Consider the following 25,907-nt stretch of genomic DNA (forward strand, 5'->3'; position numbering starts at 1 on the left):
TGAAATTTCATCCTAAACTTTCATAGACTTTCCAATTTTAACCTTTCACATTACCAAACTTGCAAATCAATCCCCAAACTAATATTTAATTAAAATAATCAGCATACTAATAAAAATTTCCAGCATTGCATTATTTTACCCAAATGGTACTTTCACAATTAATAAACTTGAAATCAAGTCCCTAAACTTTAGGACCTTTCAAATTCCACCACTAAAATTTGCCAAACTTATAATTTGGTTCCAATCAACTTCCAAACTTAAAATTCTTGTATGCAATCGTTATAATTCAACACTTAGTACCTCAAATTGTACTTTTATACATTAATGCCCCATTATTCTCAAAACTTGTAAATTAGCCCTTTTTCTAATTTAAGCATCCAAATTGCTCCAAATTGATCTCCGATTAACATATAACACTTCTGATATCAATTCTAAAACATAGGAAATTTTTCAACATTCCCCCAATTTCCCCTTATAGTCAAACCTACCTATACAACTAGGACTTGATTTCCATTCAATTTCAAGGATGAATTCAACTTCTTTACCTCAAATTCATGCTAAATTAATTATCACTAATCAAATTACGTCAAAATTCAACAATTCACCATAAACCCTAATTAGGCAAAAAATCATTTAGACTTATACACATAATTTTAATCATCACACATACTTTAGAATTAACCTCTAACACCGAAAACATAATAATCATTCATCAAACCCTCAAAATCACAAACCCTACATAAACCGTAATTTTCAATCTCTTCAAATAGACATGATCAACATGAAATATTTATACCAAATGATTGAGAATTTCATGTAGATTAATTGTCTATTTCACACTTTAGTCCTAAATTCAATTACATAAGCTTAAAATTGAACTTGAAATTTTTTTCTCACCTTGAAATGGGATTCATGGCCAAAGCTTGAAGATGAGCAAAATATGTCATGAAATTTCTAGTTAATTTCATGAACATTTGGCATTTATTTAGCTTAATTTAATTTTTAATTCATTTAATTGGAATTTCCAAAATTACCATTAATGAATCTTAAAAATTACCAAATGCCATTAACATTATCCTGCATTAAAATATTCTTTAGTCAAATATGAATCAACATGGCTTTAACTTTCAACTTTGACCTTGTAATTTTCAAAAATTGCATTTTAGTCACTAAATTTTCCAATGTTCGGACAAATCTAAAATATTACACTGATATATGCTAAATTTCTCTTATCTAAAATATTAAAATAATATTCCCAACACTTATATAGCATCCTTCAATTTTTGGTAAAATTTGGGTTTGATCTGATTATTCGAGTTTGATATCGAACTTTATCGCTTTTTAGCTTTTAACACAAATCCTGTATCAAAAATATTATTACCACGAAAATCCTTGTTTTAGGCCAAACTGTTCATTTATAAACTAAAATGTATAACGTTTCAAATATACATTTTTGGTCCCTAAACTTTTACAAGTTTATACTTTAACCACTAAACTTTCAAAAATTAGAATTTAATCACTAGTCAAAATTTGGGTTATTACAATTCTTCCCCGTTAAAGGAAATTAGTCCTTGAATTTTCCATATGTATTTACATGTTTGATGTAAAAAAAATGAAGAAATTACTTTTTCATGCTTTCCTCTTGTTATCATGTCGCTTCCTCGACTTTAAGATTCTGCTAAAGAAAGTTTACTAATGGAATCATCTTATTTCTGAGTTCTTTGATCCCATATACTATAATATTTACTTATTTCTCTTCATATAACAAATCTGATTGAATCTCGATTTCCTCTGTGTAATCACATGTAAAGTATCTGAACTATACTTTCGAAGCATCAATACATAAAACACATTATAAATTTTATCCATCACCAAAAGTAATGCTAACTGATAAATTACCAGACCAACTCTCTTTATAATCTCATACAACCGATGAATCTCGGACTTAACTTTCTTTTATGTTCGAATCTTAGAACCTTTTTCTAAGGTAAAACTTTGAGAAATACTTTATCATCTCCTTGATATTCGATATCTTTTCTTTGGTTTTTCGATCCTTTCTAAATACTTTTTATCTTTGTTTGGAAGATCTTTAATCAAATCTGAGAATAGAGGTCTCAACATCAACTCTATAGCAAGTACACCATCATTTTTTATTGGAAAATTAAATATCTAAAGTGCTCAGAGCAGATAATGGCTTTCAGCTAAGTGCGTCAACTACTACTTTAGCTTTTTCTAGATGATAATTAATAACCACATCATAATGTTTTAGAAACTTGATCCATCTCCTTTTCTTAAATTTAATTCCTTCTAGATTAACAAATATTTTGAACTTCTATGATTGTATAGATATAATGTCGCTCACATGTAAGTAGTGGTGCCAAAATCTCAAAAAAAAAACATCACAACTCCTAATTCCAAATCATGAGTCAGATAACTTCGTTCGTACATTTTTAATTATCTTGAAGCATAATATATTCACTTTTCTTTCTTTTACTAATACACATCTCAACCCATTATGGGAAGCCTCAGTTTAAAATCATATAATCTTTACCTAATTCTGGTTGCACTAAAAATGATGTTACTGTAACACCCCATATTTTGTCCAAGAGTCCGAGTCGAATACCTGAGCGTACATTAGGTTCCAATCACGTTGGACGGATCAACATCCATATTACCCACTTTTTGCAGAAGCAAACAAATTAAAATTTCTTAATATTCATCACACCCAACGTTCAATGTAAATAACATGCAATTGAATCTCAATTAAACTTGCAAATATTACATTTAAATATTTAGGGGTATATCGATCATTTCACATCGTATAATAAATCAACAAGTCGAATCACCTAATTAAGGACACCACATGTTAAAAAATGTCATAAGGAAGCAACACACAAAATTTCATACCAATCGGACATCAGACAATCACTCAATCAATCATACAAGATTAGAGACCTAAACGTAAATATGTACAACTTATATACCAAATAATAACATACAATTGAGGGTTCCATTATGTAATTAAGTGTGTTTAAGAAGTGATCACTCAAATCTCATCAAATTTCCAAATTAAGAGTTTAAGTAATTAAACAAATCAATTTCTGGGTTAAATTGAACTCACATAATCGTTCAGGGGTCAAATCAAAATTTAAAAATATTTCAGACCTTTAATGAATAAAATTTTACCTTTTTCCATTAAGTAAAATAGCGAAGGGATTGATCATTTCATGGGGGGTCGATTCTTTTGAATAGGGATCGATCCTTTGCAAAACAGAAACTTTGGGATCGATCATTTCTCCTAAGGGATCGATCATTTTTCTGAAAAACTACAAATTTATCAAGAACATGCATATTTGGTCAACTAATCACCCACATAAAAAGTAATCATGGACTAGGAAAATGCCTGGATACTATTCAATACTTCATACATGTCAAAAAAAGGTATAACATGCTTTATAACACAATTCAACACATTAATAAAGGACTTGACACCAAAAGTCAACAATTTGATAAAAAGTTCATTTCAAGCACAAGTCACCTAATCATTGTTTGCATTTAAGGTCGTTTCATTCAACCTAAGAGTCTAACATGTTTAATTTACTATGTTATGCTTGCCTACACACTCCAAATACTTATTTAAGCCTAAATTAACATTTAAGTATTCACATGCTTTGGCTAAACAAGTTATCGCTTAACATTATCAAATCAACACATTATGCCATCATCAATCTTTAAATATAAAGCAAATGTTACAAGTCTAGTCCATACATCAAAAGTCATGAATACCACATATATGCATAAGTCCCAAACATCTCCCACATTGCCACACTTAGCTTTCCGAAACATATACACTTCATTGAACCATTGCCTTGCTTGATCACTCTCGATGTCAAACATCTCGCCTCCTCTCGATTCCATTACTCTGAGAAGTGTTAACAACGAGTTTGAGCTAATAAAGGTTATTGAATAACAATCATTCAAAGACAATGTACATAGTCAAGACGAAGAATGGCCCTATATGCTCATGTTTAATATGTCCTTACCTCTTCACACAAGTAACATCATGACGTACTTAAATGATTGATTACATATCCTAAATGCACATAATTTCCAAAATTTACTAATGTTACATAATTACTTAAGTCATGGCATGCACAAGAACTCATGCACAATTACCTTCCTTGGAAAGGCACACACAAAACACACATACTTTCATTTTAAGATTAATGGTCTTTGTTCAAAACACAACTCACTCATTGGATAAACTGACTCCATGCAACTCCCATTTTATTTGCGAACTCATGTAGGTCTAAAACCACAAATTATAGAGCAAAACTCTACGCCCAACCAAACCTCATATCTTCTCAGAGCAAATCTCAACGTACCAATATACCCTGTATAATACCGAATTATACAAAAAACATAGAGTTCTCTTTCCAAGGCATGCCTTTCAAATCTAAAGGCCCCATTAAGAATAATAACCAATTAATCCAAGTTTACCAAGAGTGGTTGTCAATGATGCATAGTTTCAACATATTGATTTAATTACATTTTGAAACTCACTTATAGATAATTGTAATGATCACCCACATATATAGACAGTGAGAAAGTTGAGGTCGTCCAATCACATATTCACACTATACACTTTCACTTTAAGCACACATCGGAATTAATGATCATGATCAACTCACATATTCAAAATATATATATAGATTTTTGGAAATCCCTTTTAAAATCCTATGCATCGTTTGCAACACAACACATTCACATTTCCCCAATTTTGATGTATGAGGCATCATATACAATTTGACATAACTCTTCTTTCATATTCACATTTCCAATATATGTGTCATCACATACAAATCAACATAACACATATCATCATCAACATCATTATCCAAATCACATAAACATATCAGAATTAATCAAATGTATCAACTCGACAAAACTCAACCTTGAATCATATCCATTTCTAAGAATGAGAGCCACTCACCTTGCTGTCCAAAAACCGAAAATGCTCCCAAACGCTCACCAAACACCAAGCACGAAATCCCCCAACAACTAACACAATAAGGACCTTGAAAAGCAAAATAACACATTACAATCTATTCTAAAATAGAGAAGAAATATATGTTTCTAAAATAGAGCAAAAACTCAAAATTACCAAAAATCATACCGAAACGAATCTTCGATACCTCTGATCTGATTTGGATCACTTATCATTTACAAGAGCTGATAATCAACAATTAAAATCAACATCTAATCCAATTAATTGAAAATACTGAAAATCGACATTGTTTTCAATAAAAATAAATTGAAATCTTTGAAATCTTTTTAATTAAATTAATAATTCCACAAAATCATTAACACAAATCACTTGCCCTCGAAGAATGAAAGAAAACCAAGGAATTTAAAACAATGAAGAGAATAAAATATAATCGTTGAGAATTTAAAACAAGATTAAGGAGAGTGAATATAGAAATCATGAAGAGAAAAGAAAAGGAATTGATCAACTAGGTTGAGAGAAAATTGAGGAAGTTACAGGAAGTAACTAAAATGTAAAATGAGAAGGAAATGAAACGCACGTGAATGAAAACAAGTAAATATAATTTAGATTAAAATAAATCTAGATGGAATTATGGTAAAAAAGAGATGTTAAAATACTTTAAGTTTAAGAGGGAAAACTCTAAACATAAGTCTTGGTTAAATTTCTTCATAGACTTTGGACATTGTGATAATTTACAAAATGGTCACTAAAATTACAAATTCCCAATTCTTTCAATCTAGTCACCCAACCAATTAATTTAACTTCCAAAATTAAAATGAAATATATATAACCACTTAAAACCTTTCAAAACATTTATTAAACAAAATTAAAAAATTTAATATTTTTCTTTCTTTCTTTCTTTTTATCAGAAATCCGAAAATCGACCTAAAACCTACCCGAACTACCATACTCGATTTTGGGACGTTATAGTTACTTTTAGAATCTTTTTAAGCATATCGAAGCTTTTTTTTCAGTCCAAATAAATGGCACATCTTTTCTGAGCAACTTTATAAGCGGATAAGCTATCATCGAGAAATTTTTCACGAATCTCCGGTAAAAGCCAGCTAGTCCCAAGAAACTTCAAACTTCAAAAACATTCTTCATAGTTTTCCACTCCACTATTCCTTTTACTTTATGGGGATCTACTCTGATTCCTTCTGCTGAAATCACACGACTCAGAAAAATGACCTTTGATAGCCAAAATTCGCATTTTAACAACTTAGCATTCAACTTTTTATCCTGCAACGTATGAAGTACAGTGCGGAGATGCGCGTCGTGTTCCTTTTTAGTCTTAAAATATACCAAAATATCATCAACGAACACAACAACAAACTAATCCAAATACGGCCAAAATACCCAATTCATCAAATCCATGAATGCTTCCGGAGCATTGGTCAATCCAAATGGCATAACTACGAACTCATAGTGACCGTATCGGGTTCTGAAAGACATCTTTAGATATCTTACACATTAATCTTTAATTGGTGACACCTTTCTCAAAGATTAGTCTTTGAAAACACTAAAGCACCCTTGAGTTGGTTAAACATATCATTAATCCTTAGAAGAGGGTACTTATTCTTCACCATCACTTTATTTAGCTGACGGTAATCTATACAAAGCCACATCTATTCATCTTTTATTTAACAAAGGGTACCGGTATACCATATGGAGATATACTCAATTTGATAAAACCTTGGTCGAGCCACTTCTGCATGTACGCCTTTAACTCTTTAAGTTCTGTCTGGGCTATCCAAAATAGGGCCATCAAAATAGGTGTTGTACTTGAAAAATTATCGATCTTAAATTCCACTTCTCAGGAGGTATCTGGGTAACTCGAGCTCCAAAATAGGGCCATCAAAATAGGTGTTGTACTTGAAAAATTATCGATCTTAAATTCCTTCTCAATCAGGAGGTAATCTGGGTAACTCGTTAAGGAAAACATATAGGAATTCTGTCTGAGCTATCCAAAATAGGGCCATCAAAATAGGTGTTGTACTTGAAAAATTATCGATCTTAAATTCCACTTCTCAATCAGGAGGTAATCTGGGTAACTCGTTAAGGAAAACATATAGGAATTCTCGAAATGTTAGAATATCATTCCATCTAACTTCAGATGTTCGAGTATCAATTATATTTTCCAATAAAGTTGTGCATCCTTTTTCCATCAGTTTCGTTGTCGTCACTGATGATATCAAATTACGAAATGATTTTACTTTTTCTTTAATTACTAATATTTCAAAACCCTTCACATCTTTCAAATAATCGCCTCTTGAGACAACCTACCCAATCATGACATAAAAATAATCAATCATTTTCCATAATGATATCAAATTCATCAAATGGTAATTCCATAAGATTCATCGGGAATATAATTCCTTGAATTTTATCAGGAAATTCCCATTTATTGGCTTTACTCTAACACTAAAGCCCAGAGGTTTCGTTACTATAAATAAGTTCTAAGAAAATGCCTATTTAAGGCAATATTTTATTAATCAAAACTTATTCATAAATTTTATTCTCAACGGTAAATTACTATTTTATCACTTGAAGTCATTCTTCATATGCTTTCTCATTTTCTATAATCTTAGTCTAATTACTATAATCTTGAAATTCTTCAAATCCTCCAGATAAACAATTATTCTTATTTGAATTAATTTTGAATTCTTTTAAACAATAAAATAATTATCATTTGATTCACCAAAAACTTAACTTTCTTTAAACTTTTAGTACGTGAAATACTTCATGTAAAAATCCCAAAATCATTAATAAATTCAATAATCTTCGCGTCCTCTTAATTCTCGATTTCTCTTGTATACTTTCTAAACTTTCTAATAAATTCCTCTAATTCAATTACCTTATTAAAAATTGGGGCTTTTCTTCCACATAATGGAGAAAAAATCCTGACAACTCCAACCTTACTAGGGCAAGATACTAAAGTCTCCCTGGATCTGATTGAATCGGTTTTAGTCTCGATTCTATTTATAATATTATATACGTTCTTACCCTAGTTCTTAACTTCCGACATCTAACACATACATTTCAATATTATATTAGTAAGGAGCAACATCATCAATAAAATCATAAAACCATACCAGATTAGTAATTTTGACATCCTAGTGGCATGTACATATTTCTAACATAACATAGGCTCGATTTAGGCATAGAATCGACTAAACCTGCTGCTCTGAGGTCAATAAATGTAACACCCATAGCCCGTATATATCTCGAAATAGGAGCTAAAGATGTCACATCAAGTTAACAGAAATTTGATGAACACAAATACATAAAATTTTGTTTCTTTTTAAACATTTTATATTTCTTAAAATTTTTCCTTAATCATACAAAATCATAAAATAATATTTAATCATTGAAAACGAAACTGATTTCAAGAACCGATTAGGCAGTTTGGTATTGTTCATAAACTATATGAAATTTTCTAAACACTGCTTGATTTTGAAAACAAATTACAACATGGTATTATATATAAACTATTTAATCATAAATACGAACATAAATAAACTACCCAAAATAAAATGTCCTAGTTTACTATTACAGACCTTTTTAAAAATAAATTCGATAAAGTAAACCAACTTTATAATGTACATGCCACTAATAAGTCAAAGATAGGATATCTTACTGATACTGTCGGTAAGTTTGATTTCCAAAAGATTCTCATAAAGCCCCTCACTTCATGTCCTTTCTCTTTATTCGAACCTACACATGAAAATAATCATGCACTAAGTAAAACTTAGTGAGGCAACAACATAACTAAAATGATATAAAAATAAATTTCATAAAGTATTATAATAATGTAATTTAAATAAAAATATTAAAACTTTCAAACCGACCTATTCAAGCTGATTTTCCCTTGAAAACCTGAAAATCATTCTCTCCTGATTTTATCAAAAACCATGTAAAACAACATCAAATATCATAAACAATTCATATTTCTTTCATTCGTACACATTTCAGAACTTTCAGTTTATTTTTATATTTTTTTCTTTCATATTTTTGTCATAACTTTCATATTTATTTGTATAAACCAATGTATATGTAGGAGAATACAAGGTACGTGAGTAGAACATAAGGTAGGCACTGGGCACGCCACGGTGCCAATCATAACTGAAACATATAATGCGCTCTAAGTGCAATCATAACATGAGCACCAACGGTGCAAATAATTGGAAACTGATAACCAGAAAGTACTCAACTTAATGGCATGCCAAATGTACCTATGACACTCAATACAACATATAAAGGGCTTGTTTTATTATAATATAATTGTTAATTAATCAACGTTTGAAAATCATAAACCTAAAAATTTCATCATCATCATAATCATAATTGGGCATTTTATACCCTGAATCACTCATAAAACTTATTGAAAATATTATAGACATCATCCATAATTAAAAGTTATAAATCATACTTGAAAATAAAATGAGGTTGACTTATCGCGAGTTGTCTTCGATCATAATAATTAAATAAATAAATTGATTTCACTTTGACACTTTATTTATAAATCAAATATAAGCCTCGCTAAGCTCTATATTTAATCCTTTGCTTTCAATTGTTTCAACTACGTACTTTGTCAAAATTTCATATTCGACATTTTGCACTACCTTCAAAGGAATATTATTCTATATTAATCTACATACTTAAAAATTATTCCATTAATACCAATGAAAACAATACTTGAATATGAATCTAACCATATAAAGAACTTCTTCTAGTTCATCTTGTACGATTAATAGCAAATTTTCAAAGTTGAGTAATAGAAGTTGTTTTAAGCAGAATTTGCTGCCCTGTATTCTAGCCTATCCTTAATTAAAAGTTCATATATTTTTTATACACCTCGAAATCAGTAGCCGTTTGTTATAGAAAAAACTAAACTGATATACAAATCCAATGGTATAAAATTCATCCTCTAATCATTTCTGAATAATTTATAGTGAATTTCTAAACTTATTGTTTGAATCATAATCTATAGACACTTTCCCTAATTAGCCTCCTTAGCTAATTCCATAATTCTACTACTTACCAAGAGAACATATATGCTTAAATCACAATTTACATAACATTAGGAGTCGCATCTTATCGTAGTAACTCTGACAATGGCTCATCACAAGTCAATGTTGATTCAATAACATAAATACAAATGAAATGCACTCACCTTAGCCGCACTACCGAACATTTTTCGAAGCTTCTTATTCATGGGCTTTCTCATTTCCTTCTGGGTCGTTAAGAACGCTAGGTTAATCGTAGTTTGACAACGTAACATAATAACATAGCATATTCAACTATATGTTAGTATCAAACTAACATAGTTCAAACTTAAGTATAAAATTTAATAGAAATAAAATCGATACTTAAATCGATATAGAACTAAATTGTACTTCCATCCTAATTTCAAACTTCTCAAAATATTCCTTAAATTCCATAAATATTTATTTCACTATCAAGCCACCAATTATGAATTCATTCTAAAATTCATAATAGCTTTCCATTAAATTCATAATAGCTTTCCATTAAATTCATAATAGCCCTTCACTATTATGATCATGTCACATTAATAACATAAATTTCCAGCACCTTAATAAAAATATTCAAATCAACACTTAAACATTTAAAAAACTTGAAATTTCATCCTAAACTTTCTTAGACTTTTCAATTTTAACCTTTCACCTTAACAAACTTGCAAATCAATCCCAAAATTAATATTTAATTCAAAAATCAGCATACTAATAAAATTTCCAGCATTGTGCTATTGTACCCAAATGGTACTTTCACATTTAATAAACTTGAAATCAAGTCCCTAAACTTTAGGACTTTTTGAATTCCACCACTAAAATTGTCCAAACTTATAATTTGGTTCCAATCAACTTCCAAACTTAAAATTCCAGCATATAATCATTATAATTCAACATTTAGTACCTCAAGTTGCACACTTATACATTAATGTCCCAACATTCTCAAAACTTGTAAATTAGCCATTTTCTAATTTAAGCTTCCAAATTGCTCCAAATTGATCTCCAATTCACATAGAACATTTATAATATCAATTCTAAATCATAGGAAACTTTTTAACATTTCCCCCCAATTTTTCCCTTATGGTCGAATCTACCTATACAACTAGGACTTGATTTCCATTCAATTTCAAGGATGAATTCAACTTCTTTACCTTAATTTCATGCTAAATTAATCATCACGACATCAAATTACATCAAAATTCAACAATTCTCCATAAGCCCTAATTAGGCAAAAAATCATTTAGACTTATAAACATAATTTTAATCATCACACATACTTTAGAATAATCTTCAACATCGAAAGCATAATAATCCTTCCTCAAACCCTTAAAATCACGAACCCTACATAAACCCTAATTTTCAATTTCTTAAAATAGACATGATCAACATGCAATATTTACAAATGATAGACAATTTCATGTAGATTAATTCTCTATTTCACACTTCTGTCCTAAAATCAATCATATAAAGTTAAAATGATTTTGAAAAATTTTCTCACCTTGAAATGGGACTCACGACCAAAGCTTGAATATGAGCAAAAAATTTCATAAAATTTATAGTTAATTTTATGAACATTTGGCATTTATTTAGCTTAATTGAATTTTTAATTCATTTAATGGGAAATTCCAAAATTACCATTAATGAATCTTAAAAATTACCAAATTCCCTTAAAATTATCCTTCATTAAAATATTCTTTAGTCAAATAAGAATCAAGTTGGCTTTGACTTTCTACTTTTTCCATGTAATTTTCAAAAATTACATTTTAGTCACTAAATTTTCCACTGTTTGGCCAAATCTGAAAAATTACATTGATATATGATAAATTTCTCTGATCTAGAATATTGAAATAATATTCCCAACACTTATCTATTATCCTTTAATTTTTTGTAAAATTCTAGTTTGATACATTATCCGATTTCGATATCAAACTTTATCGCTTCATAGCTTTTAACACAAATCCTGTATCGAAATCTGATTACCATGAAAATCCTTGTTTTAGGCCAAATTGTTCATTTATAAACTAGAATATGTAAATTTTCAAATATACATTTTTGGTACCTAAACTTTTACAAGTTTATACTTTAGCCACTAAACTTTCAAAACATAGAATTTAGTCACTAGTCAAAATTTGGGGTATTACAATTCTTCCCCGTTAAAGAAAATTTATGTTCGAATCTCATAACCTTTTTATAAGGTAAAACTTTGAGAAATACTTTATCGTCTCCTTGATATTCAATCTCCTTTTTTTATTTTTCGATCCTATCAAAATACTTTTTATCTTTGCTTGGAAGATCTTTAATCAAATCTGAAAATAGAGGTCTCAATATCAACTCTGCAACAAGTACACCATCATTTTTCATTGCTATACATATATTATAAGCTAGTTTCTTTAGTATATATATACACATTTATTTAACATTTATTTCAAAATTTCTATATGCATGTTCATATTTAGTTTACATACTTTATTTATATATATACACATATACTAAATAAAACGTATGGGCTTAATGAGTTTAAAATACATGTATGAGTGTAAAAAGAAATGTGGAAAAGAAGTACTATATTTATATTAAAAAGTAAGTATAAATATAAATGTATATATAGAATTATAAACATATATATATATATATATACTTTTTTAATGTATTTAAAACTCATTAAGCCCATATGTTTTATTTAGTATATGCGTATATATATAAATAAAGTATGTAAACTAAATATGAACATGCATAGATAAATTTTGAAATAAATGTAAAATAGATCTGTATATATATATACTAAAGAAACTAGCTTATAATATATATATACCAATGAAAAATGATGGTGTACTTGCTGCAGAGTAAATATTGAGTCCTCTATTTTCAGATTTGATTAAAGATCTTCCAAGCAAAGATAAAAAGTATTTAGATAGGATCGAAAAACAAAGAAAGTATATATAGGTAATATACATGTATTTAAAACTCATTAAGCCCATATGTTTTATTTAATTTTCATTACCTTGATTATTGCGGACTATTTTAAGTTTTGGAAATTGATGTTAGCATACGTGTGTGTGTATTGTGTCATTTTGTAGGTTTCCCTATCTCGATTTTATCCTAATGTGTCTAAACGACCCATTCTTCCCAATCCCACCTCCTCCCCGATCACCCCTCATCAAAATCCACCTCTGTAACACCCACAGACCATGCGGGTGACCTGATCCAATCTGATGTGTCACATTAGGGCCACCGGAGCGACCCACAGTAAAAATCCTAGAAAATTTTAAAATTTATGTTAAAATGTGTAAAATCATAAAACAAATTATAATTAAAATACAAGTTCATAAAACAATTCATATACTTGTGGAGTACGGTGCATGTGATTAGGTGGCATATAGGTTATATTCTGTTTTTATATACGAGTCTAAAACATATATGATTTTAATTCTATTTTTAGTATATGAATGGTTTCTCACCTTGTATCTTAATTATAATTTGTTTTATGATTTTACACATTTTAACAGAAATTTTAAATTTTTTCGGGATTTTTACTGTGGGTCACTCCTGTGGTCCTAGTGTGATATCTCAGATCGGATTGGGTCATTTGCATCGGTCTGTGGGTATTGCAACCTCCAAATCCTATTCCTAGCCCCGTTCCAAATCCAAATGAGCTTACCATTCAAAAATTGTGCTTTAATGAACCTGATCGCTAAAACCTTTGGGATATTTACTCACAATTCTGAGTCTTTACCCCTTAGGGGTGAGCATAAACCTTCTCTTTCCACCATGACCGAGCTTAATTTCAAATACCTTCAACAACTTCGCTCTTGGAAACTAGACAACACCTTCAAAATCAAACCCCTTTTTTCAACAACTTGTTCACAATTTCTATTCAAATGATATTTATGTTGTTGATCAAACTCTAAATGCCACCGTTAGTATTCACTCCTATCTCATTGGGCAATACGTTCACATAGTTACTGCTTCCATAGCCCAAGACTTAGGTCTAGAGGTTAACTTCCAATCTAAGAAATTTAATACCCTAGTTTATGGTTGTCTTCTTAGCCATATCTTTCTCAAAGTCTATATCAATGTCTCTCTAGATCCCACTATTCCTCTATCCTCCTACATTGATATTAAATCTCTTCGTAAATCGAATTGGGACAAGCTTGGGACGACGTAGACAAGAAAATGGAAGAAAATCGTAGGCTCTACCTATGGTGTACCTCAAGCTCAGGACAATGATACAATATGGGATGTCAATGATCCGGTGAACCGCGTTCTTATCAATTCTCCTCAAGTCGTAAATGAGGATGCGAGTCTTACTTTAAGGCTTTGGGGACTTAGGTTTATGAGATTGGTGCTCGATAGTTGTCTTTGAAGGCAATATATGTGAACTCTCGATGCGATATTCACGTTAGATTTGACATAGTGATGGATAGAATCAACGCTCTTTCTTTCAACTTTGCTTCCTTTCGCGCTCCATATTCAGATCATGATCCTCCTCCATCGGACTCCTAATTGCTTTTCCTTGATTGATTGATTGTTATTTGATCGCATTTAGACTTTGTTGGATATTTTTATCTTTTAGTTGTGGATGTTCATTTTCATACTTTAATTAAGGCTTTTGGATTTTTATGCACATAGATGCTTTTATTTGATATTTATGACATTTTGAATGCTTGTTATGGTTTATAATTTTGATATTTGAGACATACTTTTCTTTATGACAATGATTACAGTTTAAGAATATTATTTATGTTGACTAACCTCTTTTGGCATATTTAATCTTCACAGCTTGTGTTTATATCTTGTTTAATCTTTTTGATTTAACAAAAAGGGGAAGAAAACTTAGAGTAAGGGGGAGTACATTTTTAAAATCTTAAATTTTTTCAAAGGTTTTGTTATATCAAAAAGGGAGAGATTGTTGAACCATGATTTGAGATTTTGATATACCAAAAGAAAATAAGTTTAAAGAAATTTTAAGATTGTTTTTAATTTAGTTTTCAAGCTTATATTCGATTCAACTATTTGAATATAAAAATTCTTTTTAAATTCAAAATTTCATCTTTACTACTCACTCTTTTGAAAAGCTCAAGTCATATATTGGAAATAATTTTCAAACATTTTTACAAAGGGTTTCGGATCTTAATCAAGTCAAAAATCAATTTTTAAACCTAGAGTACCAATACTGCAAGAACAATATCAATATTGTTCATGTGGTACCGATTCTGCTACCTATACTAATGTGTAAAAACATGGTACCGATAATAATGTTTAAAAATACATTGTAGTACCGATGCTGGTATCGATACTCCCTTTAAGTTTTTGACAAACACGATTCCAGTAGGCTATTTTTGTACTAATACTCTTTGAGTATCGATACTGGTGTGAATACTTTAACTGGAGTACTGATACTCCACTCTCAGCAATAACTATATTTTTGTAATTAATGTAGGTAGTATCGATGCTCCAAGCCTGAGTACTGGTGCTCAAGACGTGTGGGCAGCATATATTGTAGGAAAATTTATCCCAATGGCTCTATTAACTCCCAAAAAACCCAAATGGCTAGAATTGAATGAAAGGGCATACAAGCAAGATTACAAATCATATGTGAAGACAAGATATCATAAAGAAAGCCAAAGCAATCGTATTGAGCCAAAATCAAGTCAACATTCTTTAATATTCATTTTGCTTTCAAAGAACACTTTTATACACATTTGTTTCATTTGTTGAGTGTTCTTCTTTGCTCTTGAATTGTGCGAACACATTTCTAGTGAGGTTTTTTAAGTTTTCTATTTGTAATTTCTTCTTAGGAAGGGTTGCACACTTGAGACTTTTGGGTATAAGTCTAAGTATGTTGTAAGGTTGCACCTTGTCCTAAAAGGTTTGAACAAATTAGTGAATTTGTTGAAATCCTTAGTGTGGAAGCTAAGGTAGTGGATGTAAACTTCATTGAAGAAGTTGAACCATTCTAAAATTGCTTGTCTCCATCTTTTTATTCTATTGCAAAAAGATTCCATCAATTTTTTAATTTCCAATTAACCCCCTTTGGCTATTTCATTGGTTCGATTGACTCAACAGAACTAAACTTAACCTCTAGTTTTACTTCGAACAAAAGGGAAATGGCCAAAAAAAATGGTGAAATATCTACTAAAAAGGTGATTATTTGTGTATTGCTTGCTCAATATTGGGATTTTTTACCCTTATAATAAATTCTTTTTGGGGTTTTAAAACCCTCTCTAAGGTTACAAATGTAAAACCGTAAAAAGAATTGCCTTGATTTTTTTCTTTTATTTTTACTTGCATTGCCTCTGATGGGGCTACTAACGAAGCGAGAGAGGCACTACTAGAATCTGATGGAATGATTTGGGACTAGGAGAGCATGGTCGGATGACTCGCGTGGATGGGGAACTGATGTGCTTGGAAAGAGGACTCGATCGACGTGCATGCATCTCCCGCATGCTAAAGATCCAATAGTGGAAGTCTTGATGACGCGACTGAAACCTGTTGGGGTCCTAAAAATCCTACATCTCCTTAATCTAGACCATTGGATCTAAAGATATCCAATAGTGGATAATCACACGACGCTGGGGTTAATAATGAAAACCCAAATCTGATAAATTTGCACAAATGGGCCTTTGTTAGGTCTTTATAGTTGATGAGCCTCAAGTTTTGGGTATTAAAATTGTATGGCTTTAATTTAGTTGTGTAAATTGGTTTATAATTTGTATGGTTTACATAAATATACATTTGGGCTTCGTAATATTTAATAATAATAAAAGATAAAATGGTGATTATAGATATTTGTGAAAAATGAGAAAGCGTTTTTCAAAGTTTCTCATTTAATATTTTTATGAAATTGAAATTTTTTAAAAGTAGGTGATTTCCAAAATTTCTTAACCATTGGACTACTTTCAAAGATAGTAAGTCCTTCATACAATCAATACGTCTTTTGAGCATGAAGAGTAAATCTTTCAGGTCATCTGTTAGTCTTTAGAGCAAGATGATAAGTCATTCGCATCATTTATAAGACATTTGGGCAAGAGGTTTTCATATGATATTTTGTGATAAAATAAGAAATCGATTTTCAAAGTTTCTCATTTAATATTTACAGAAAATGAAATTTTTGAAAAGTAGGAAAGTGATTTCCAAAGTTTCTTACCCAATAGACCATTTTTCAATGATTCGGGTCATCAATAATTCTTTTGAGCATGATGATTAAATCCTTCGGGTCCGATGTCATTCTTTCAAGCAAGATAATAAGTCATTCGAGTCATCTCTCTGTCATTTAATATTTAGGATGGGTAACCATGTGTGTTTGTGGTAAAATTTAAAGGCCAAATATTTTTAACTATCTTTATTAACACCCAAATACCAAAAAATTATTAAATTTTATAACCTAAGTCCAAATTGAAAATTTGTCCATTTACAAGTAAAACCCAAACCCTTGTCCAATTCATAAACCCACTACAATAACTCATTGCAAAACCAATTATTTCAATTAATCTAATTCATTGAAGCCTAATAGCCAATAGAAGCCCCAACCGAAATAACCTCCATGTGCATAAACTCAACCAGACTAGGGTTTTCATGATTAACCCTAGCGTTGCCAAGGCAGTATAGCCATTAGATTTGACCCTTTTGATCTAAGAGCTCAGGTTTAGATAGATGATATTTATGGTTTTATAACCCTAGTAGAGTACTAACCGGTGTTTTAACCTTTCTTCTCACGCATACTCCATCGGTTCTAGCAGCCACATCAGCCCCACAGATCAGCACATGAGAAGTCACTCGACAGTGGTCTCAAACTTAGCCAACTTTCTCTCCAAAACAGAAGACTTATCCTCACTCACCAAAGACATGTCATCGGTGGTTCCAACAACCCCCATACCTCCCCAGTAGCCTCCGAACGCTCCACGACAACAAAGACAAGCCCTCTTCTTGCCTTATCGACAATCATGCAAGCACAAAACAAACAAATAGCAATGAGTTGTAAAATCATTTTTTTACATTTCTACCGATTGTAACCCTAAAATTGGGTCTTATAAACCCCAAAACATTTATAAGAGCGATTTGCATTTCAGAACAAGAAACAGACAACAAAACTAAAAAAAACTCCAAAGGTATTCAATCATTTTTAATTCTAGGATCCTTTTTGTTTTTTGAAACCACGTATAAGAAGAGAAGTAGGAGTTGTTACCTTGTTTATTCGAATATCCCGCTAGAGTTTAGGTCGTCGGAGTTGAGGAGTCTTGGTTCGTCATCGGAGTTGTGGTCGTCGAGGCTCGGTACTTGAGAGATCAAATGTTTTAGACGTGATTAGGGGGATTGTTTAGTTTTGGGTTCTCTTGGTTCTAAAGAGGAAACGAGGTGTTTTCTTGGTTGTGTGGTTAGGTAGGGGTGAGAACGTTGCCAATTACGACCGTGAATGGTGGTCGTGGGTTTTGATAAGTCCTCAGTCGAGAGTAGGGTTGGGATCGTTGGTATCGACATTTGTAGTGACCACCTCTGAACGTGGCTGGTGAGATGCTTTTAGGGTTTGAGGAGTCACTATTAGGCATGATTTTCATAATCGGATCGGTTAGAGAACCGGATCGGTTAGCGAACCAGTCATGCTACCGGTTTACTGGTTCAACCGGTCGAACCGATCCGACCGGTCAGAAGAATCGGACGACGTCATAATTATTTAAAAATTTAAATAAAAATACCAAAAATATTTAATAAAAAATAATTTTGTATATCACAAGTCATATTCAAAGCAAGTCATAACATATATAAATTAAAAACCATAAAATCGAGTGAAACAAAATGATTCAAATTAACTACAATATAATATTTAAGGTAAAATATATTAAATAATAAATATAATTATATAACTATAATTAAAAAATAAATTTGGGGCTAAAAAAATCATAACAAAATGATATTATTTGGTTTAATTTTTTTTTAAATAATCCCACATGGCTAAGAAACATAGAAAAACATCCCAAAAGTCTAAAGAGTAAAAATATGAGAACAAAACAATCTCACATGGCTAAGAAACATAGAAGAGCATCCCAACTAACTTCTATAAATAATAGAGGTAATTTGACATTCAAAATCATGGAGCCTTTTGGTGAGCATAGAGTGAACTATTATTTCACTTCAATCAAGCTCGAATTTTAGGCTTCAATCGAGCTTCTAAATTTTTTTTGAGTTCAAGCTTTTTCGAGTTCAAGTTTCAATATTATATTTCGAGTTCGAGTTGAACTTGATAATTTTTAGTTCGTGAGTTTGAGTCGAGTTGAGCTTACTTTTAAAATTTGAGTCTTGCTCAGCAATACTCAAGTTCGATTTGGCTCGTTTAACAAACGACGTCGTTTGGTTTAATTTAAAAAAAAAACAAAATTGGCGGTTTTTCCCGGTTTTTTCCGGTTCTGGTTCGAACGGTTCAGCGATTCTGGCTGGTTCACAAGTAGCGGTTCAACCGGTGTAGTTTGAACCGGACTAGGCAGCGGTTCCCGGTTGAACCGGCCGGTCCGGTCCGATTTTCAAAACACTGCTATTAGGGTGTTAAAAAATATCCGACCCGTTGACCTGGTTAAAAAATATCAGATAGTTATATTGAAAATACCCTATTTTCTAGGTCGGGTACCAGGGCCACTAAATTTTTCGAGTTTTTAGACCGGGCTCAGGTCACAAAATCTTGCTTAACCAGGTACCCACCAACCCGGTACTCGATTTATTATATGTATATATATTTTTTATTTTATATTAAATTTTTATTTATAATCCTTAAATTATTTCACTCTAACGTTCTAAATTCATAATTCCTTAAATTTTGCCACCATATCATTCTAAATTCTTAATTTCTTAATTTACTTCACATTAACATTTAAATTATTTTTTAAAATTTTATTTTAACTTTGAAACATTGAAATTTAATTATATTTTATATTTTAATTTTTTAATAAATTCCTTTCAATGATGTAATTTGAATTTTTAACTTTATATATGAATTATATATTGTATACCTTTCAATTTTAAATTTTATAACTTTTTTATTTAATTCTTTTAGAAATAATATAATTTTAAGAAAAAAATTAAAAAAATTATGAACCGGGTACCTGTGATCCGGATATACGGGTACCCATACTTTATGAGTACCCGACTTATAGGTACCTAGATGTAATGGACCATAATACTTACCGATATTTTGATACTCGAAATATTTTGGGTACCCGGTATTTTGAGTATCCAAAAAAATACGGGTATCCGGTTTTGAACATCCCTAGTCACGACAGTGTGAGTGAAAGAGATTTTGAGAGGATTTTCAAAGCAGGGAAATGTTTCTTTAGGTTTAAGTTTAGATTGTCCGAAAATAGTAAAGAATTAAGGTTTATTCGTAAATCTTTTGGGTTAATCATATTAGGGCCCATATACTTGTGACGTATATTTTCATTATGGTCATTGTTTATTAATTTTATTTCGATTATGACATACTGGTTTTACTTATTTTCATTTTTATCATTGTTTATTTCCTTTTATTTCAAATTCAATGTCCTAGTTGTGTTAATTTTCACTTTCACATCAATGACTTTTAATTTTATTACAAAATCACATGAATCTACCATGCAGTGACCAGTCCTGGGGTATGACATGCATTATTATGGTCCGAATAAAATTTAATTCTAACGCTAACTACTAACTTTTAAATTATTACAAAAAATAATAATTGTATGAACTTGTGGTGACCCATCCCAAGATACGTTCTGTCGGAACTATCTTTTAGTTGAGCCCGAAATTGGGCTTCGACTTGGATTAAATGGTTTGAGTCGCCACCGACCATTTTAAAAATGAATTTAGGTGGGTCAGAAACCATCTTTACCTGATCTGCGTTGTACCAGAAACGTGTCGGATTCGGGAGTCGAATACGGTCAAGGAAGGATTAGCACCCTTGAACCGTCATTTCGGTACCAATTAATTTTTTCGGTTGTCTTTGATTGCAAAAATAAAAAATTTAAGTTGAAATTTAAAAACCCGATTCAAATTACCTACCTTTGATTGGTTGGAATTCTTCTAAAAAAGAGAGTAAAAAGAATGTTAGATAACGAATAATAAATAAATATTAGATAAATCAAAGGGAAAAGGGGGAAAATAATAAAAAAATGAAAAAGAATTAATATAATAATAATAATAAAATAAATCAAACAGATACATATAGATAAATAATATTTAGTAAAAAAGAAAAATAATAAACAAAAAAATGAAATAAAAACCAAATAAAATAAATGAATAAAAATTAAAAAATGTTAAATATTGAAACAAAAAATGGAAAATGTTAAGAAAATAAATATTAACAAGAAATAAAAAAATAAAAATAAAAATGATCAAAATATAAAAAGTAAAATAACAATGGTTAAATAAAAAAAAGAGAAAAATGGCTAAAATAAAATAAACCAGAAGTAGAGACGAATAAAGAACAATTCTACCTAAAGACATCCATACCACAATAGTGACCAAAATAAAATATTCATAAACATAAAGGTCACATTCGAATATTAACGAAAATTGTAGAGTAAATATGATGGTGACCTAAATGTAAAAATGCCAGAAATTAAATGCTTGGAATAAAGTAATGCGAAGCTTGGGACAAATGGCCATATGATGAGTTTACAAAACTATGGGGACCTAGCATGTAGTTAACCCTAAATATGCATTAAAGCCTGATACATTCCCCAAAACACTGTCGTTCCAGTGGCCAAATATTTGGCTAAAATTTAAAGCCAAAGCAAATTCATTTTGCAGCCCTAAAAAACTAAAATGCTCAACCCCTTTATTCACTTATTACCCGACGCCGTATGAAGCAAAGACAGATCTGGCTGTCGTGAATCGCGTTGGAAATGAGACGCCTCCTTTTGGTGACACGAAGTAGATTATTGGCTTCGACGAACAGCCTCCAATCCCGTTTTTGAGAGAAAAAAGTTGAGTTATTATTTTCTCGAATGGTCTCCCTGATTTTTTTTGTTTTCTCTCTGAAATCCGCCTCGAAATGTTTATGTGATTCCCGTTCGAATGAGTTTGGTCTAAAAAACCCTCCCTTTGCTCATGGTTTTCATATGGTTTTATAGGCTTAAAGAGTTATATTTTTAGGGAGTTTGATCTCGATTAAAACTCTAAGTTGGTTGGTTGTTTGTTGGATTCGTGACGTGAGCTCTCCTTGCGCTGGAACGTTCTGGGTTGGTGGCGTGAAAAGCGACGGTTGGCTGGGATGGAGGAGATACGGTGAAAATTTAGTGTCTACAGCTTCCCCTCTTTGTCCTTTTTCATGGAACGAAAAATAGGACAAAGATAAAAAGACACAAATTTTCGTTCAGTGGAGTTGTAGAATCACTCCCTGTCAAATTGAGTTGCGGATGGCTCCTCCGTCGTAAAGTCGAGTCCATCTTGAGTTGATTTGAATCAAAATGTGGCTTCTCGTTGTAGTCCACTTTGGTCTTCTTCTAGGTTTAAAGACCTTGGCTAAAAAATTCGACTGGAAAGTAATCCCTTGACTACACCATGTGATTGACAAGCCCTCGAGCCGAATGAAATCGAACTCGAAAAGTCTTCATTGACAAATAGCTTTTCTCGACTTAAGCTACGCTGTCGGAAAACAATTTCTTTTCACTAAGGCACGATTAACCTAGGTCTTTTTCTCGACTTGAAAACCTCGATTGTAGTCGGACAGTAGTGTGATTCAGGTATCATCGAGCTGAATGGAATCAAACTCGACAATTTTATTGACAGATAACCCTTCTTGCCTTGAGCTATTCTATAAATTTGGTTTACCCCTAAGTTGAGTGTAATCGAACTCGAAGGTCTTCGGTTGGCAGATAGTCCTTCTCGACTTAAGCTATACTGCAAATGATGTTTCTTGGAACTGAGCGTAGTCGAACTCGAAGGTCTTTGGCAGATAGCCTTTCTCGACTTATGCTATGCTGCAAATGATGGTGCCTTTGAGCTGAGCGCAGTCAAACTCGAAGGTCTTTGTTGGTAGAAAACCCTTCTAGCCTTGAGTTATGCTGCAAATGATGTGCCCTCGAAGCTGAGTGTAATCGAACTCGAGAGTCTTTGGCAGATAGCCCTTCTCGACTTAAGCTATGCTGCAAATGACGTGCCTTGGAGCTGAGAGTAGTCAAACTCGAAGGTCTTTGTTGGCAAATAACCCTTCTCTACTTAAGTTATACTGCAAATGATGTGCCCTCGAAGCTGAGTGTAATCGAACTTGAAGGTATGTGGCAGATAGCCCTTCTCGACTTAAGCTATGCTACAAATGATGTGGCTTGGAGCTGAGCGTAGTCGAACTCGAAGGTCTTTGTTTGGAAAATAACCCTTCTCGACTTAAGTTATGCTGCAAACAGAAAAAATTAAGCCCTTCACAGGTCTAAGCCGGTAGTAGTTCTTCAGGTGTTCTTCTGAGCGAGTCTGAACCAAATAATAAGATTTTTGGATAATTCCCCTTCACAGGAAAGCCCACAGATAAAATCTGTCAGCCAAATATCTTCTGTCATGGAATTGAAATCTGGCTTGAAAGTGTTAACTGAAAACATGTTGCTCATGGTGAGTTTGAGCGGAACTGGATTTGATCTGAATTGGTCTTTGAACCTATCTAAAATTGGTTCTGAGATCTGTACATATATAAAGTTGATTGAGGTGTAGCTTCTCACTGCTGAGTTAAGCAACCACCATCGTTCTTTAAAGGCACTTGTGAATCGAGTATCCTTCATCCTGAAGTTGAAACTTGATTCTAAAAGATGCAAAAATCATATATGCTAAAATGATGAATGTGATGCACCTAAGTATGTATAAGATGCATGCAACATGAATGAATTTTGTGTTATCTCTTGGATAGAGTCCCAGGTTTTGTCTGCCAATCTGGTCCATGGAGTTGATCGTGCCCCATCCTTTTTTCAAGCTTGGGCTTTACAGACCATTCATATATGAGACTAATCTGCTTGAAAATGTTTTTCTCCTTTTTATTATTTTTGGAGGGAATATAATAAAAATGCTGTAAAATATTGTTCGTAATTGAATCAAATTGTAAAAGTGAGTTCAAAGAATATCAAAGGGATCAAGAGCTCTTTTAATGCTTTCAGAGTTACAGCTCTTTGACAAATGTTCAAATGGATGAGTTGGCTTTAGGTTGGCCTCCTTTCCAAGGTTTTGGTAACCCAAAATGCCATTTTTTTTAAATATCGCAACATGCTTTGGCATTTCCATTGGATGCGGACAAAATGACGCAACTAGCATGATCAATTACTAGTCTTTTTATTTCGGTCCTCTGAAATCTTCCATTTGTTCAAGCTTTGTAGGCTCCTCTAATAAAGGCAATGCAAAAAATATCGGTCTAAAAATGAAATTCTTGAGTGCTCGTGTGTAGTTGACTATAACAGGTGTTTCTTAACTTCCTTAGTCCATCATTACCGAAAATTTCTTGCTTAGATAAATTTGATTTAATTTGCCATTATCTGGCTAGCTGAATCCATAAAGCCGGGTCGTTTAACCAATTGCTTTAGAGGGACAACTTAACAATATAATCAGTTTTATCAAGTTCACTGAAGGGTTCATCTCATCACAAAGTCTTCGACCGGACAATAGCAGTGGAGCAAACACCGAATTGCCAAGTGTTCGAGCAATGTCATGGTTTGAATGTAATCTACTCATAAGGATAGGGCTTTTAAGTTTCCTCTATAACCAATGGCCTTAGTGGAATAGCTCAGTTTTACAGATTTAATTTCTTAAGATTGTCAAGAAGAACCTGTTATAGTCTAGGTGTTTGTTGGAAGTCAAAAATTTTATCTTTAGAGTTTAATTTTCAAGCAACTGACCTAAACTAGATTCACTTACTTGACTATTCCATCTGTAAAGATCATGATCATCACTGAACGTCTTAAATAAAAAAACATAGTAATGTTATATGCAAAACGATACCCCATGGTGTCTGCACCTTATGAAAGGAAAAGGTTATATTGGTTGATTGCAAGAGCAGAGTACGGTGTTTGAGGGTATATTCTGGGTAAGGTCAAAAGTCCTTGTTCTAAATCATGTTACTTCATCAAAGATCTGTAACTTTAAACCATTTACAGAGTTTATTAATTCAAATGATATTCAAAGAACTGCAAGTTTGCAAATGTGATTCATTGCTCGTCATCATTAAAGTAACATAAATTTATTCAAATGTCTTTACAAAAAACTTTGAGAAAAAAAAGAAAATTCAAACAGAATGCCTCAAATGATGAAATGGTCTTCCTCACTTGGATGACCCCAAGTTGTTAAAGTCGATCCAATTCTGGTTACGCATCTTTTGTACGACTCTCTTGAATGCGTAACAATTCTCAATTGTGTGCCCCGGGACACTGCCGTGATATTCACAATGTGCATTCTCATCATACCACTTGGGGTATGGGGGCTTTATGGGTTCCACCGGATATGGTGACACTACGTGGATGTCAAGAAGTTGTTGATAGAGTTCCTTGTATATCATCGGAATAAGGTCGAAATATTCCCTTTCCTTCTTGGGTTCTCTGAAATCTTGTTTAGAAGTACCTGATGGTACAACTGCAGTTGATTTTGGGCCAGAGATTGTAACACCTTTATTGACGTATTTGATGTTGTTAATTTCTTCATCCCTCTCCCTTGTAAGAGTCTTCTTACTGGCTTCCCCATCCTTAATCTTGCCCTACTTTATGACCGACTCGACCATTTCTTCGGCCATAACCAAGTCTGAAAAGCTTCCTGATATGATCGCAATTAGGTGTCCGAAGTATGGAGTCTTCAGGGTCTGTACGAAAAGTTTTCGGGTTTCCTTTTCGTCCAACGGTGGA

The sequence above is a fragment of the Hibiscus syriacus genome, unplaced genomic scaffold, assembly GCF_006381635.1.
Source record: "Hibiscus syriacus cultivar Baekdansim isolate YM2019G1 unplaced genomic scaffold, ASM638163v2 tig00111213_pilon, whole genome shotgun sequence".
Classification (NCBI taxonomy): Eukaryota; Viridiplantae; Streptophyta; class Magnoliopsida; order Malvales; family Malvaceae; genus Hibiscus; species Hibiscus syriacus.